Source organism: Temnothorax nylanderi, unplaced genomic scaffold (assembly GCF_030848795.1).
Source record: "Temnothorax nylanderi isolate EJ_2023f unplaced genomic scaffold, tnyl_v1.0 TNYL_tig0095_pilon, whole genome shotgun sequence".
NCBI lineage: Eukaryota > Metazoa > Arthropoda > Insecta > Hymenoptera > Formicidae > Temnothorax > Temnothorax nylanderi.
Window position 1 is genome coordinate 307,678 of NW_027249157.1, and position 13,135 is coordinate 320,812.

A 13,135-nucleotide genomic window follows, 5' to 3' on the forward strand; every position below is an offset into this window, starting at 1 on the left:
AAGTGTAGAAAGCTAAGTCGCCGGCTTTTACCTAATCGCGGCGGCGCGGCGGGTCGAGTCCGGAGGCACCGCGGGAGCTGCGGTCCAGGTGGTGGGCTATCTGTCGGTGCTCCTCGTGAAAGCGGGCATTCCGAACGCGGCTCGTTCAGTTCGGGGAACGAGCGAGCGAGCACTCGGCGTCTCGAGGAGGTCTGTTCCTCGCGGCGTGTCGTTAAGCATACACAAACATAAACAGACACACACGCACATACCAAGTTATATACACTCTCGGCTGTGGGCCTCTGGTATTTACCAGCGATTCGTTCGGTCAATATGCGGATATGTGTACGTGCACATCGGTGTGTCCGCTCTCGACGTACATATACATGCGCGAGAGGTCCTCTCCATCTTCCAGATCTTCCTCCTTCCACTCTCGCGAAGGATGAAAACTAAAGCTTTTCTCCTCGCCGCCTTCCCCCCGCTGCTCATTTAACTCCATAGCTACCTTTTTCGTCTTCATTCTATCTTCAGGGCGGCCCAGCATCCCTCACGACCCAAACTCTCAGCGGATAAAAGTTTACAAGCTCCTCCTGGATAATCCACTAACAATCTCCGTTGTCCTCCGCGTCACGGAGGCCGTGAAAGCCCAGCATCCGACTTCTTCGGCTGCGTGGCTGCGTTCCATCGCCGCGCCGTGTCGGTACATACGCGGGACGGATTCGACTACGAGTTGCATAGCCACGCGTACAGCCCCGCACGTGCCATTCTGATCGCGTCAATCTAAACTTGGCAATACATCATACAAGACGTATGCCTGTTTTGCTTACATTAGACTTGCAATTTCTAGCTTAATGTCGTGTTCTTAAATTAATGCGAATATTTCCGTCTTTATATTGTTCATATTAATAAATATTTAATTATATTAATTCATCATTAAAGTATAGATACGTAATATACGTATATTAACATCCGATAAAAACTAATCTTTTATGCATCTACGTCTACGTGATCGGCGCATACGCACATATCTGTCATATTTCTAATTGCTTATTAATTCTGGAATACGAAGAAAACATCTTTTTGAGAAATTAAGATGACTGGAGTTACGAGAAATTTTGCGGAACTCCGCTGCTTCGCGCAACGAGGCTGAAAAGCAAATAGATACACGTCTAACGTTTAACGAATATCTTCTCTCTATTTTTTCCCCCCTTCTCCTCGGATTCCACCTGCGACAATCGTCTCTATTCATATTCCGCGGATCTCGCGTCGCGTCGCGTCGCACGTGCACGCGCTCTCCCGCGTTCTCTCCTCCCTCAGCGCGCCCAATTCCTCCGCGCCGCCGGCCGCCGTCCTCTCTCGCGAGGAAGACCACTCTCCGCCGCCGCGCCGCGACGTCCTCCTTCTCCTCCTCCGCGGCCCCTGCCACCACCACAACCACCGCTACTACCACCGCCAACTTTACGTCTTCCCTCCCTTCTCTTTACTCGTTTCCTCACTCTCTCTCTTTCTCTCACGGCGACCGCGCGCGATCTTTGTTACTCCGCGCGGACACACGGTGGTGGAAGTCGCAACGGAACTTCAGTGCAGCTGCGACGAGCAGCTGACGCGGAATCATTCAGATCTGTAGTAGAGCTCGCGCCGCGTACGCGACACTACAGGTTGGACGGTGCGCGCGGTGGACACACACGTACGTACACGCTACACGCAGACACACGGTTCTGGACCACACGCCGCCGCTGGACCGCAGCCTCCGTGAGCGGGACAGCCGAGAGATTCGCGCGTGTCCTCGTACCCGCCGCTGCAAATGAGCTCGCGCCGCGAGTGCGCGCGCGAGGGAAACGCTCCTGCTGCCGGTCGTCGCGGCTACATCCTACATCTCAGTCGTGAACAGTGTCGCGGTGTGTCGTCGTCATCGTCGTCATCGTCGTCGTCATCATCATCATCATCGTCGTCGTCGTCGTTACGCGACTCCGCGGCGAGATACGTCGCCGGCTGTGCTCCGCGGTCACGACGGCGACTCGCGGCCGAGACGGCAGTTGAGAAGGAGCCTGTGAGAAAGAGGAAAGAGCACGTCCGAACGCGCGGCGACAAGTGTACGCGCGCTCGCGAGCGCGCCGACGACGAGGGAATACTCTCGCAGGTGAGTGTAAGAGATCGCTTGTCGCGTTCGCCGGGGGGTATCCGCGCGTCTCGCCGAGAACGAGATCTTCGAGGATACCTCTCGAGGCACGATGTACGGGCTGATGGACGGGCCGACGGAAAGAAACTGATTGTACCCCAAGAAAAATCACTTAGAAGAGATCAGAGTTTATGGCAAAATATGATAAAGCACACTTGATACATTTAGCTTTTGCAGTGAAAGATAAAACGAAAATAGAATAAAAGAGAAAAGAAGGAATACAGTTCCTAGCGATACAAAGAATTTCGTAATGTGCTCGATAAGTCACTCATGTAACGTTGGCAAATAACAATTACTAGTCATTGTGGAAATGTTAGTAAATTCGTTGAAAAATGATGATTTTTAGCTGTCATTATAAAATGTGCCACGATCATCTTGGTCAAACTGATTGTTAGAAGAGATCAAAGTCTATGGCAAAATATGATAAAACACTCTTGGTACATTTAGCTTTTTGCAATGGAAGATAAAACGAAAAAATATAGACTAAAAGAATAAAAGAAGGAATAGAATTTCTAGCGATACAAAGAATTTCGTAATGTACTCGATAAGCCACTCGTGTAACGTTAGCAAATAATAATTACAAGTCGATTCTTATAGCTGTCATTATAAAATGTGTCACGATCATCTTGATCAACTCTATTTTAATATTAAGTTGACTTTCTCCGTTGACATTTAATAAGAAATTAAAGAGTTGACATTTAAAATTCAGAGCTGAGTCTCAGTATATATTCGAGGAAATTTTCTTCTATAAATCAGCCGCGTGACTCTCGAAGGATCCCCTCGCGGGGTTCCAGCGCGACATATAGGGATAATTAAAGCGCGATCTTTTTGCGACGAGGATACGAAAAAGGAAGAGAGGGAGGAAATGACGGGACGGACACCGAGAATGCGGATTATGCGGCGCGCGTGATGGATGGGATCGGGCTAGCGAGCGGATTTTTAGCACGGTGATATCACCCGGGAGGAAAGCGAGCCGCGTAGCGCGCAAGTTACCGGACTTGATCAGTAGAGACACGTGCGAGGACGACACGTGATTCCCGTTCGGCGATAGCGATTCTCTAATTCGTGAGATCTCGATTCGCATTTCGCCCGTTTGACTCTCGCCTAACGACCGTCCGCTTCTAGGACGTGCGTTTTTGGTAGACATTTATCGCCAGGTATATTTATCGTCGTGAATTTATCGAGAGAAAAAGAAAGAGAAATAGAGAGATCCTGAATTTCTTTTTTTCCCCCCCTATTTCTCGAAGACGGTATTCGATACAGATGGAAGATAAGAATTAAACGGACGCTGCGAAGTTTAGCGCGTTTCGCGTTAAACGGCGAGATATCGCGGACGCGTGTCGCGATTTTATTCACCTTGGATACGAGCGCAAAATAGTCGCCGGCTCAATCGAATTTCAAGCTCGTGAGTCATCGTTTAGCGAAAATGCGGGATGAAAGTGTCCGGCTCTCGGCCTTTGTTTACGTCAGAATCGCGTTCGGCATACCATCTCGATGAGGCTTGTAGATCTAAACAAAATAACAACAATTTTTACGAAATCGTGGCAACCGCGTGCGAGAACGGCACGGCGCGAGAAATCCGCGCGGAATCGTCAACGTCAGCTGCTCGATCGGATTTGCAACGCGTCGCGCTCGTTCGCGCGCTCGCTCGCTCGTTCGATCGACCGATTGCGCGTAACTGCGGGTGCACTTTCAAAAAAGATTGTCGCCGCCTGGCGAAATGTTGTCGGGTGTATTGCGTGGGCGCGAGTGGAGAAAAAGAACACGTAATTTCGACGCGAGATCGCGAAATCGATCGGGCATCCACGACATTGCGGTTTCCATCGGTATATATAATCAACTTTCGCGACACGTCGAATCGCTTTGCAGGCATCGGAATGTTTTATTCTTTTGTCTAAGAGTAGTAACAACTTTGCGTAGGATGGACACGGTATTGACCGAATCTTTTAACATATTTGTCGTTTTTTTTTTAAATATTGAAATTTGTATATGAATAACTTGAAGCTTTCTATAAAGGCAAAACGAACAATGAAAGAAAAGGAATTTTATCGAATGCAATTAGCCGATTCATCCGATTGAATCTATCAAGTATCAAGTCACGTGAAAGATTACTGGTTTAATCGTTTATCCGATCAATGGGAACGGGCCGATTAATCGATCAAGGCATAAACCACCGAGACCCAATCGATTAATCAAACGAAATCGATAAACGGATAACAATTTAATCGATATATCTCGCGCGACCGCTTTCGATCGTTTAAGTCGAGTAATGCAAAATACATAATGAAATGATTTCGAAACGAGTTATTTGGTTTGAATAATAATAAAATAGCACACACGCAGCAACTTGAGGGAAACTAAATATTAATCGTATAAAATAAAAGAGCTTATAATTAGGGGAGAGTTGGCAATTACCGAGCCCCTAAGAACTGAAGCGTATATCTAAGCTCAGAAATGCTTCAAAAAAACAAACTGTGCAGTTTTAGATAGGTCATTTATTTGGCTATCCATATATCATACCAATAATGTTGAAAGTTAAACACAAACTAAAATATTAATAATTTTTCAAAAAGTGAGAAAACGCGGTATTATCAAACTGGTCTGATAATATCGTGACCAGGTCTAATAAAATCGTGCCCAGTTTAATAAAGCCGTACCTATAAAAATTACTCTGGCTTCAGCCAGTGACATGAAGTAGAACACAATAACAAAATGTTTCTTTTATATTTACTAGACATTACAGACGCGCGCGCTTCGCGCGCGCCATTTAGCTTTAACATTATGCTATTACTATTACACTATTAACTTCTTGATACACACAACTGTCAAAATATACAATGACAGCTGCAAATGAAGTAAGCGCATCGAGATAACCAATCGGCATCGCGGAAAAGAGGCTTCAATTTTTCGATACAAACGAAATTCACTCAGTTAACACGCCTTTTTTAAAAGTGGATGCATTAATATCGTCTAGTAGGTACCTACATATAAAAATAAGTGAATGCGTTAACAAATAACGATCATTATAAATTCAAATCAAAACTTAAGCAACGATCTTTTCTGTAAGCACCTTACATTCTCCAAGAGTCTTGGTAACTCTTAACACACAGTTATCGTTATACCTATGAGTATTATACCTTGGGCGCGAAATTATCAAACTCAATCATTTCACTTTACAACCTTAAAATATATAGGAAAGAAACGCGTGTTTCTAAAATCACTTTGCAACCTAATTTTATAGTGTTTTAGCTTATCAAATCCGTCAGGATTATTTCTCTAATGAAAATATTATGTTACTCACCTCTTATCGAAACTACCAGCAAAATTGCAACGAGCAAGCAGAGAAGCTTCCAGAGCGCACTGTGTTTACATGGACGGCCGGAACGCATTGACGGCGCATGCGGGTGGGGTATTTCGTGTTACTCTATGATATTAACATCATTGTAGGCGCGTAATACAAATAGTTATTGAGATAAACAATGGCGCGGAATTGTCAACCGCGCGGTAATTGCCAACTCTCCCCTATATCTCATAGTAAAAGTCGTTTGAAAAATATATCATTTATTTAGAATAAAATAATAACGGACATCATTATTTTCAGAGTTATTTTAATAGGAAGATATTGAATTATTTTTTAACATTTATAAAACTGTCAAAAAAGCTTCACGAAAAAAAGTTAGAAACCATTCGATCTTTCGTAAATCCGATTCTACGTCGATTAATGTTAATCAACAAAATTGTCAGTTACGCAATCTTTATTGTAAAAATTAATTAAAATATTACAATCTGGAAAGTGCAACACGTACTCAGTTTTAAATTACTTAATTAACTTCGGAGAAATCGTCTCAGTTCGTCTTCGTTATTTAAAGCTGAAAGCAATATTTGATCCGAAACGCCGCGGTATTTCTCAACGATACCTATTTGTCGGATTTATCAAAAGACATCGCGCGTATAATAAGCGCGCGGCGTCAATTTGACGTATATGATAACCATACAGCTTCCGATTATCCGACGTACAGCTCGCGCCGATCCGCAAAGGTGGTGGCGCAATTATCGCGAGCGATATTTTTCAGCGATTTAAGATGCCGGCAAATGTCGACGGAGCACGTCTTACACAGGCCTGCGATATCGGCTCAATCCCATCCCTACGGCCTGCACACGCGCGCCGACACACGCATACGCGCGAACGCACGCACGCACACGCATACGCACGTCGGGCCCTTCCTCGCCAGCACGCACCTGTTATGTTGTGTTGTCGTTCCGCAGCGGCGTGGCTGCACGCGACAGCTCGTGCCACTTACTTCCAGTTACCTCTCGGCAGTGCGAGCCATCGGGCCGCCGTCGCGTCGCTATTTCTCGCGCTGAATCTCGACGCTGCGCTAGCTGTCGCGGTACCGCACTCGCGAGCCCTGACATGGGGAAAGATTGATCGTCCTCTCCGTTCGCGACCGGAGCTCGCCAGGTAGAGTAGAACGTAATAGAATAGAGCTATTAACGCGTGATGCAACGTTATTTGCGCCGGGGAACTAAAACGACCGAAGTCTCGTTCCGTCGAATGACGGTGATAGAAAGACGAATGCGATACTCGAAAGTGTGTACTTTGATCCGCTGCTTCCTTACATCCCGAAGTCGCGGGCCGACATTGCTTTCGTTTCAGATCCGGGATATCGCGGTCTTATTACGAGTTCCGGGAGTGGGTCTTTTGAAGTAGAGAAAGAACGGACATTATACCTACGTACTTATATCGTAAAGTCCGAGACCACAAGTTTCCTTTACGAGCATTAAAAATGCAATTCGGAGTAAGCGACGATACACTCGACCTAAGTTGCCGTAACGAATTATGAGAAATTTAAGTTTTTTTTTAATAACGAAAATAAGAATTATAATACCTCATCTTCACCTTCATCTTCCTAACGGTAAGTGACGTTGACCCGGTAAAGGTACTACCGTGTTCTCCTTATGATTCTTATATAAATTCCATTTAAATACGACATTATTGTAAGTAAAAATTGCAGAGAAAACACAGAGTAAAAAAATAAGTGTTAAATCATCTTATATTCTTGTATATATATAAGCAAGAATCTATAATCTTGAAATGAAATACAAAGTGCGTTAAACGAAGAAAACTTGTTTGAATGAAGATATTTATATAGTTTAATCAAGAAAAAAAGTTGAAATAAAAAGTTAAAATTCGTATAAGAAGATTATAGATTCTTGCTTATATACAAGAATATAAGTCTTGATTTAACACTTATTTTTTTTCTGTGCAGGAAGATTGACCGTAACGTTTCAGTACATAAATAGAATTGATAATAAAATATTCCCGCTCGGAGTACGATTAAAAATGATAACCAATTTCCAACTAAAAACGCAGACAACAGAGATCTATTCGCTTCTGTTACGCTTTCTTACAATTAAGACAAAACAAAACTAGATTTCGATACCACATACAGACGCACGAAAACGATTTCTGCATTCATGAAAGTACGATCAACGTAAGTATTAAACATAAGTCGATTTTCGCATAACGATATAGAGAGGGGAATCTTCGCTGTGATTATACCGGATTTAATGACTGAAGAACACGGGCTCAGAGGCGCATGATCGAGGAGGAAAGAGATCGCGATCTCCCGAGGACGATCTCGCGAGAGCGGCTTCTTCCTCGGAGGCCTCGGGATCGAGCGGCCGCGGCCGAGGAGCACTTTACTCCGGTAAAGCCGCGCGAGCGAGCATGCGAGGTCGAAGCCTTCCTTCTCTCGCTCTCGCCGTCTTCCTCCGGCTCGCTCGAGAGGAACCTGCCGCCCTGTCTCCCCATATCTCTCTCTTTCTCTCTCTCTCTCTCTCTCTATCTCTCCCCCTCTCTCTCCTCCCCTCTCTCCCCCCCCCGCTTCACTCTCCGCGCCTTTCGATTTACACACGGTTTCTCTCTCCGGCTTAATCGCACGCGCGCGTCTCTTCCCGAGTGCGCACGAATGCGCGCTTTTGTGCGACAAAGAAAGGACCCACGGCGACTTTGACCGGATTTTTCGACAAACGGAGAGATGAGACGAGAGGATGCGAGATAGACGGTGCGGTAATTGACTCGGCAAAAGTATTCGCTCGTGCTCGAAGAAGCGTGAGATTACCAATTACGTTTTTAATTTGTATAAAATTAAATTTTATCACGTAGGTCGCGTTTGGAATCGAACGTCATAGTGATGTAAAAATCGGTGAAATCAAAGTTGCCGGCTCTCGGTATCTCAAATTTCTATCCCGATGTCCTTCCTTGTCCCGATGTCCTTCGTAAACAAGATTACTATCAGAACGTTGACGGAATATTGAAAGAGAAAATCAAACTATAATATTGACGTATAAATACATTTCATCATTTTCACTGTATCAGCTTACAATTAGTTATAAAATTAACTATCTATGTTTGTTAATGACTATCCTAAATTCTGCCAAAAATTAGACCAATTAGCCAGTGCTGAATTGACACATTTTATTATCCAAAACCGTCATTATATTTTCATTCTGGTCGATTTGCCAATGTCGCAAATCGTGTATATGTCTCGGTGACTTTGTCGACAAGCAACCGGATGCACTTAAGGACCAAGCAACCGCAAGAAACACGAGAAATTATGAGCTTGACATTCGTAAATCCCGACACTGATGTAAAAAGGAAGCGCATCGTTGTCGTTGACCCTCCATTGCACCGTTCGTACTCCACGTCCCTCCACGTAATTAACTCTCTTTTTGCGATTGTGTATTATCGGCGTCATACGCAAATCTTAATTATTAATAACTGGTAGATATTGATATTGCAGATTGATATCTTAATGTATGTTTCAAAACAACTGATCTTTTAATTTTATTAACTCACCAGATACATAAACTCCAAAAAGAAATGTAGAATCGAATAAAATGATATAAAAGATAATACCGGGAAAGCTAACTAAAGCTAGATATTTCTAAGAAATAACAAACATTCCTGCAAAGAGGGAATTCAGAATGTTTTCTTATCGTTAGGCATTCTTGGCATTTATCTGGAACTTGACCTTTACTTTCCAATTTAAGCTATATAGCGTCTAAAAAGTTGTTTTGTCATACCTGTGGCGCAACGAGGAAGGGGAAATTTCTAATTGAAGTTCTAGTAAGAAGTAATTTCTTTCAAATTGACGCGGCAGAGACTAGCAGGTAACTCAAAACACGATATGTACGTGTCTCCATATCTACCGTTTGATATTTTCCAATCGGTCAAGGGCTGCGCCGTCATGTCAGCTCGCATATATATTGGACATTTGCATTTTAATCTAAACTTCAATTAAGCAGTAGCGAGTCCTATATCTTAAGGTGAGGCGGCGGCCCACGTCGTCGAGCTATTGTTGCGCGGTGAAATTCGTGCGGCTTATCTAAATCTGCAGCGTACAGCTCTCGATTCGGTCCCCATTGTCATCACTTATTTCGACGACCGTAACCGTCAATGGTATCCCGCTGATTGTCAACGAGACGGCCAAACTACCGAAGTAATTGAATTCACAAAATGATTTATGTCGTTAATCACCAATGCGTTACTTCTAATTTGTCCGCTTTTGGCTGCGGTATTTTAGACAGCCTCGCCGAGAAATATAATTCCGATTCGTTCATTCGTTCTTTACAACATAAAATAATTTTGTGAAATTTTCAATTTAAATTATGTTTGTATTTTTAACATAATATTTAATATTGTTCTCCTTGATAATAGCGTGATTTTTTTAATTTGAAAGTTATTAATTTTTTTCATTATCCCACTATGTTGGATATTATTTCAGGTATCTGACGTCAATTACCGTCGCGGATCGCGCGGACGATGCGACGCCGACGTGCCACGTTAATTTCACTTTTCGATTTCATAAACGAATTCTTATAGTCGAACTTTCTCGGCTTGATTAAATCTGAGTAACGCGCGCGTCGTCTCATCTCCGTCCTTGTCCATAGTCTCGTGTTGGCCGCGTTGAATGGGCAACGGATAATAATCGAGTACCGCTTCGAAAATTAAGTCCCGCCTTCTCGCGACGAAGTGGATTACGCGTTGCGAGATTGAATTTCGCAAGAATTAATGACGTCTAAAAGTAAATTGAACTTCCTCGCCGCGTCGCGTCCGTCGTGCCATGCCGCGTCGTAGGAAATTTAGAGACGCCTCCATCTCGCGCGATAAATTTTAATATTTTAACATACCCATAGCACGTAAATACCGCCGCGTCATGTAACCTTTAATTGAAATTCTTCCGACAGTACCGCGAATGGCTGTCGAAATCGCGCGATTAATTGACAATTGAAAGAGGCGATCTGAAGGAGGTTCGTCAGACGTTTCTGAGCATCTCGAAAAATCTTCGATCGATAGAACGATAAATAATTAACGGATAAAATATCAGGGTATATCGCAATTAATAAAACGCGGCAATAAACATTACCCCGATTATTTCGCACGAATTTTTCGGTGAGCGAGATATCTCCCTTTCGTGATTGCTGTCGCGAGCGAATTTAATTTAAATGAATGACCGAAGGTGCAACTTAAAGATGCAATCGTTGGAAGTCGTAATTCGGCGAGCGGGCCGCGCGCGCGCGAGCGCGGGTATTTACTTTCATTGCTCCGATAAAATCGTCTCAATCAAAATCCATTAAAGTAATCGTCTTAATATTCATTTGCTTTCCCCCGATCGTTTTATTATATGCTCAGACGGCGCGGAGTAAGACAGAGAGAGAGAGAGAGAGAGAGAGAGAGAGAGAGAGAGAGAGAGAGAGGAGAAAAAGAAGGAAAAAAAGGGGAGCGAAGGCGAGGGAAGGCAACGCGGACGTAAGGTCGAATTCTTATTCGTGCACCGAACCCCTGACTCACCGACCGCCAGATGCATTCTTATGCGACGGCGAAACGAACGAAAGTATTATCCTCCGCTTTAAATCAGAGATAAGCGGGACTCGGCTCGTCCATTAAGGGCGAAGGATGCATAAGATATTATTTGGTCGAGCGTGGAAGGCCGCGATAACGGATTGCACGTGGCTCTGTGGCCCATAGCGGCCTAAATACGCGAATCTCGAGTCGTCCTTGAGGACATGGAGACTTAGATTCACGTAGTTATCGATTTTTTAAACGAAATCAAATCATTGTCTGATGATGATAAAAACGAATTTGGTTGGAAGGAATTAATCATCAACAATAATTTTAACGATGGATCTTCTGTGATTAATTGCAAGTCGAATATTGAGTTTTGAAATAATTTTTATGTTAAAAGCAATAGATAGTACACCCTACGCTTTTAGGATTGAATTGGAAAACAAAGTTCAGTTGTGTTCACATAAATATGTTCGCAAAAATACCGGCGGGCTTTGCTTTCTCAGAATAAGCGTTGCCTATTAGTAGCTCTTTTTTTTTTTAAAGTAATGTAGGGTTATATCTTCCCGGAATTTTTTCCGAAGTAAATATCAACTCCAAAATTCTCAAGTTTTTCGACTGAATTCTTTCACAAATATTCATAGTAGTCGAGTGAGATGGATTTAAATTACATCAACCGCTCGGCAAGCGATAGTCATCGTCTAAAATTAGTCGCTGCCTTATCAGTGGTGCCTAAAAATTTACGACGGGACGATAAGTTGTGAATAAAGTAAGTCATTTGCACGAATGTAAATTGAAATCGTACGTAAGTGTACGATTCGTCGAAGGATTAGAGGCTTAATTTCGCAAGCTACCCATTCCTATACAAATTCCACGTTCGCCGTTCGCATTTCCAACATTTTTCTGCCGTGTGTAACGCGTACGGTTGTGCTTTACGATGATTTTATTTCCACCAGGTAATGTCCCCTCAGCAGTGTCGTGATTCGCCCCCGAATCACATCCCCAAGAATTCTTACCAATGAGATACTAGTCGCGGTGAGAAAAATATGTTTCTTACTCGCGTGTATAACTCAAGCAGCTTTTTTCTAATTTGTTGAGAGCATCACATCAATTTTCGTTGCTCTTGTTACAAAAATCAGATTTTTAAAAAATGATATAAAAGTAAATATCGTAATAACGTAAAATTACAAGGTAAATAAGACAGCGCAATGATCTTTGAGTAATAAAAGATTATTATGGAATCACTAAAATGTACTGAATACATAATATGTATTTTCTTGAAAAATCATCTCGGCTATCTAATCAACAAGATCGATCTGTATCAAGCGAGGATAGCGATCGTTTTCTTCGTAGAGAATAGCGTGAGAAAGTCCAAGCGCCATTGTTAAACGATTATGGCGCGAGCGTAGTCAGACTGGCGAGAAGTCAAGGAAAAATTCCGTGCATCGGCAAGTGACCAACGCGCTGCAGCCGCGACCGCGCCGCGGTCGGGTGCGATTATATACGATTGCAAAAACGACGTCGCGAGTTTCTCGCTCGGTGCTACGCGCGCAACGAGCGACTCCCATTCATTCGCGACTCCGCGGCGAGCGCAGGTGGCAACGTGAGAATCTCGGATATTAATACCGCGGAGGCGCGATCGGAATTATCGCGCGCGCCACGGTACTCCCGCGTTGCTTTGTAATCTTTTATACGTCGCCACCACCGCGCCGCCGCGCCGTCCTGACAATTATTTGCGCATGTTTCGTTCGTCGATTAAGGCCCGGTTTCCTCCAGCGCTTGTTTAAGTTTAATTTTGGTTAACTGATCCACCTATACTGCAAAATTTGTAATTTTTATATTCCGATTTATTTCGTAGCTTCTAATATTCGCGAATATAGAATCATATTAACCCTCGCGAATAAACATCGAAAAATTTGAATATATTTCCGGGAATGATATTTACCAAGTTAAATTCCTGTCTTTACACAACATGTCTTTCGGCAGGATTTTATTAGTTTATTACATCATGATTCATATTGTTACGTGAACAATATATAACCGAGAAAGGTTCGTTTAAATTGGATGTGTGTGACAGCAAAGTTTCATTCTTCAAATATTCTTCGAATTCGAGAGAGACAAGCTTA

General features: G+C 43.3%; 1 protein-coding gene across 4 annotated transcripts in view; it reads left to right on the forward strand.

Annotated features, from left to right (window-relative positions):
• The first annotated feature begins 1,544 nt into the window (after window positions 1–1,544).
• The window catches only part of LOC139775251 (BMP-binding endothelial regulator protein-like), a 42,238-nt gene continuing 30,647 nt past the window's right edge, over window positions 1,545–13,135 (forward strand). For 3 of the 4 annotated variants that reach the window (XR_011718774.1, XR_011718776.1, XM_071711098.1), the window contains exon 1: window positions 1,545–2,119. The gene's annotated coding sequence lies outside the window, so the exon portion shown is untranslated. Of the gene's footprint in view, window positions 2,120–6,466; window positions 6,621–13,135 lie in introns of those variants that run through there. The other variant, XR_011718775.1, reaches the window with a different exon arrangement.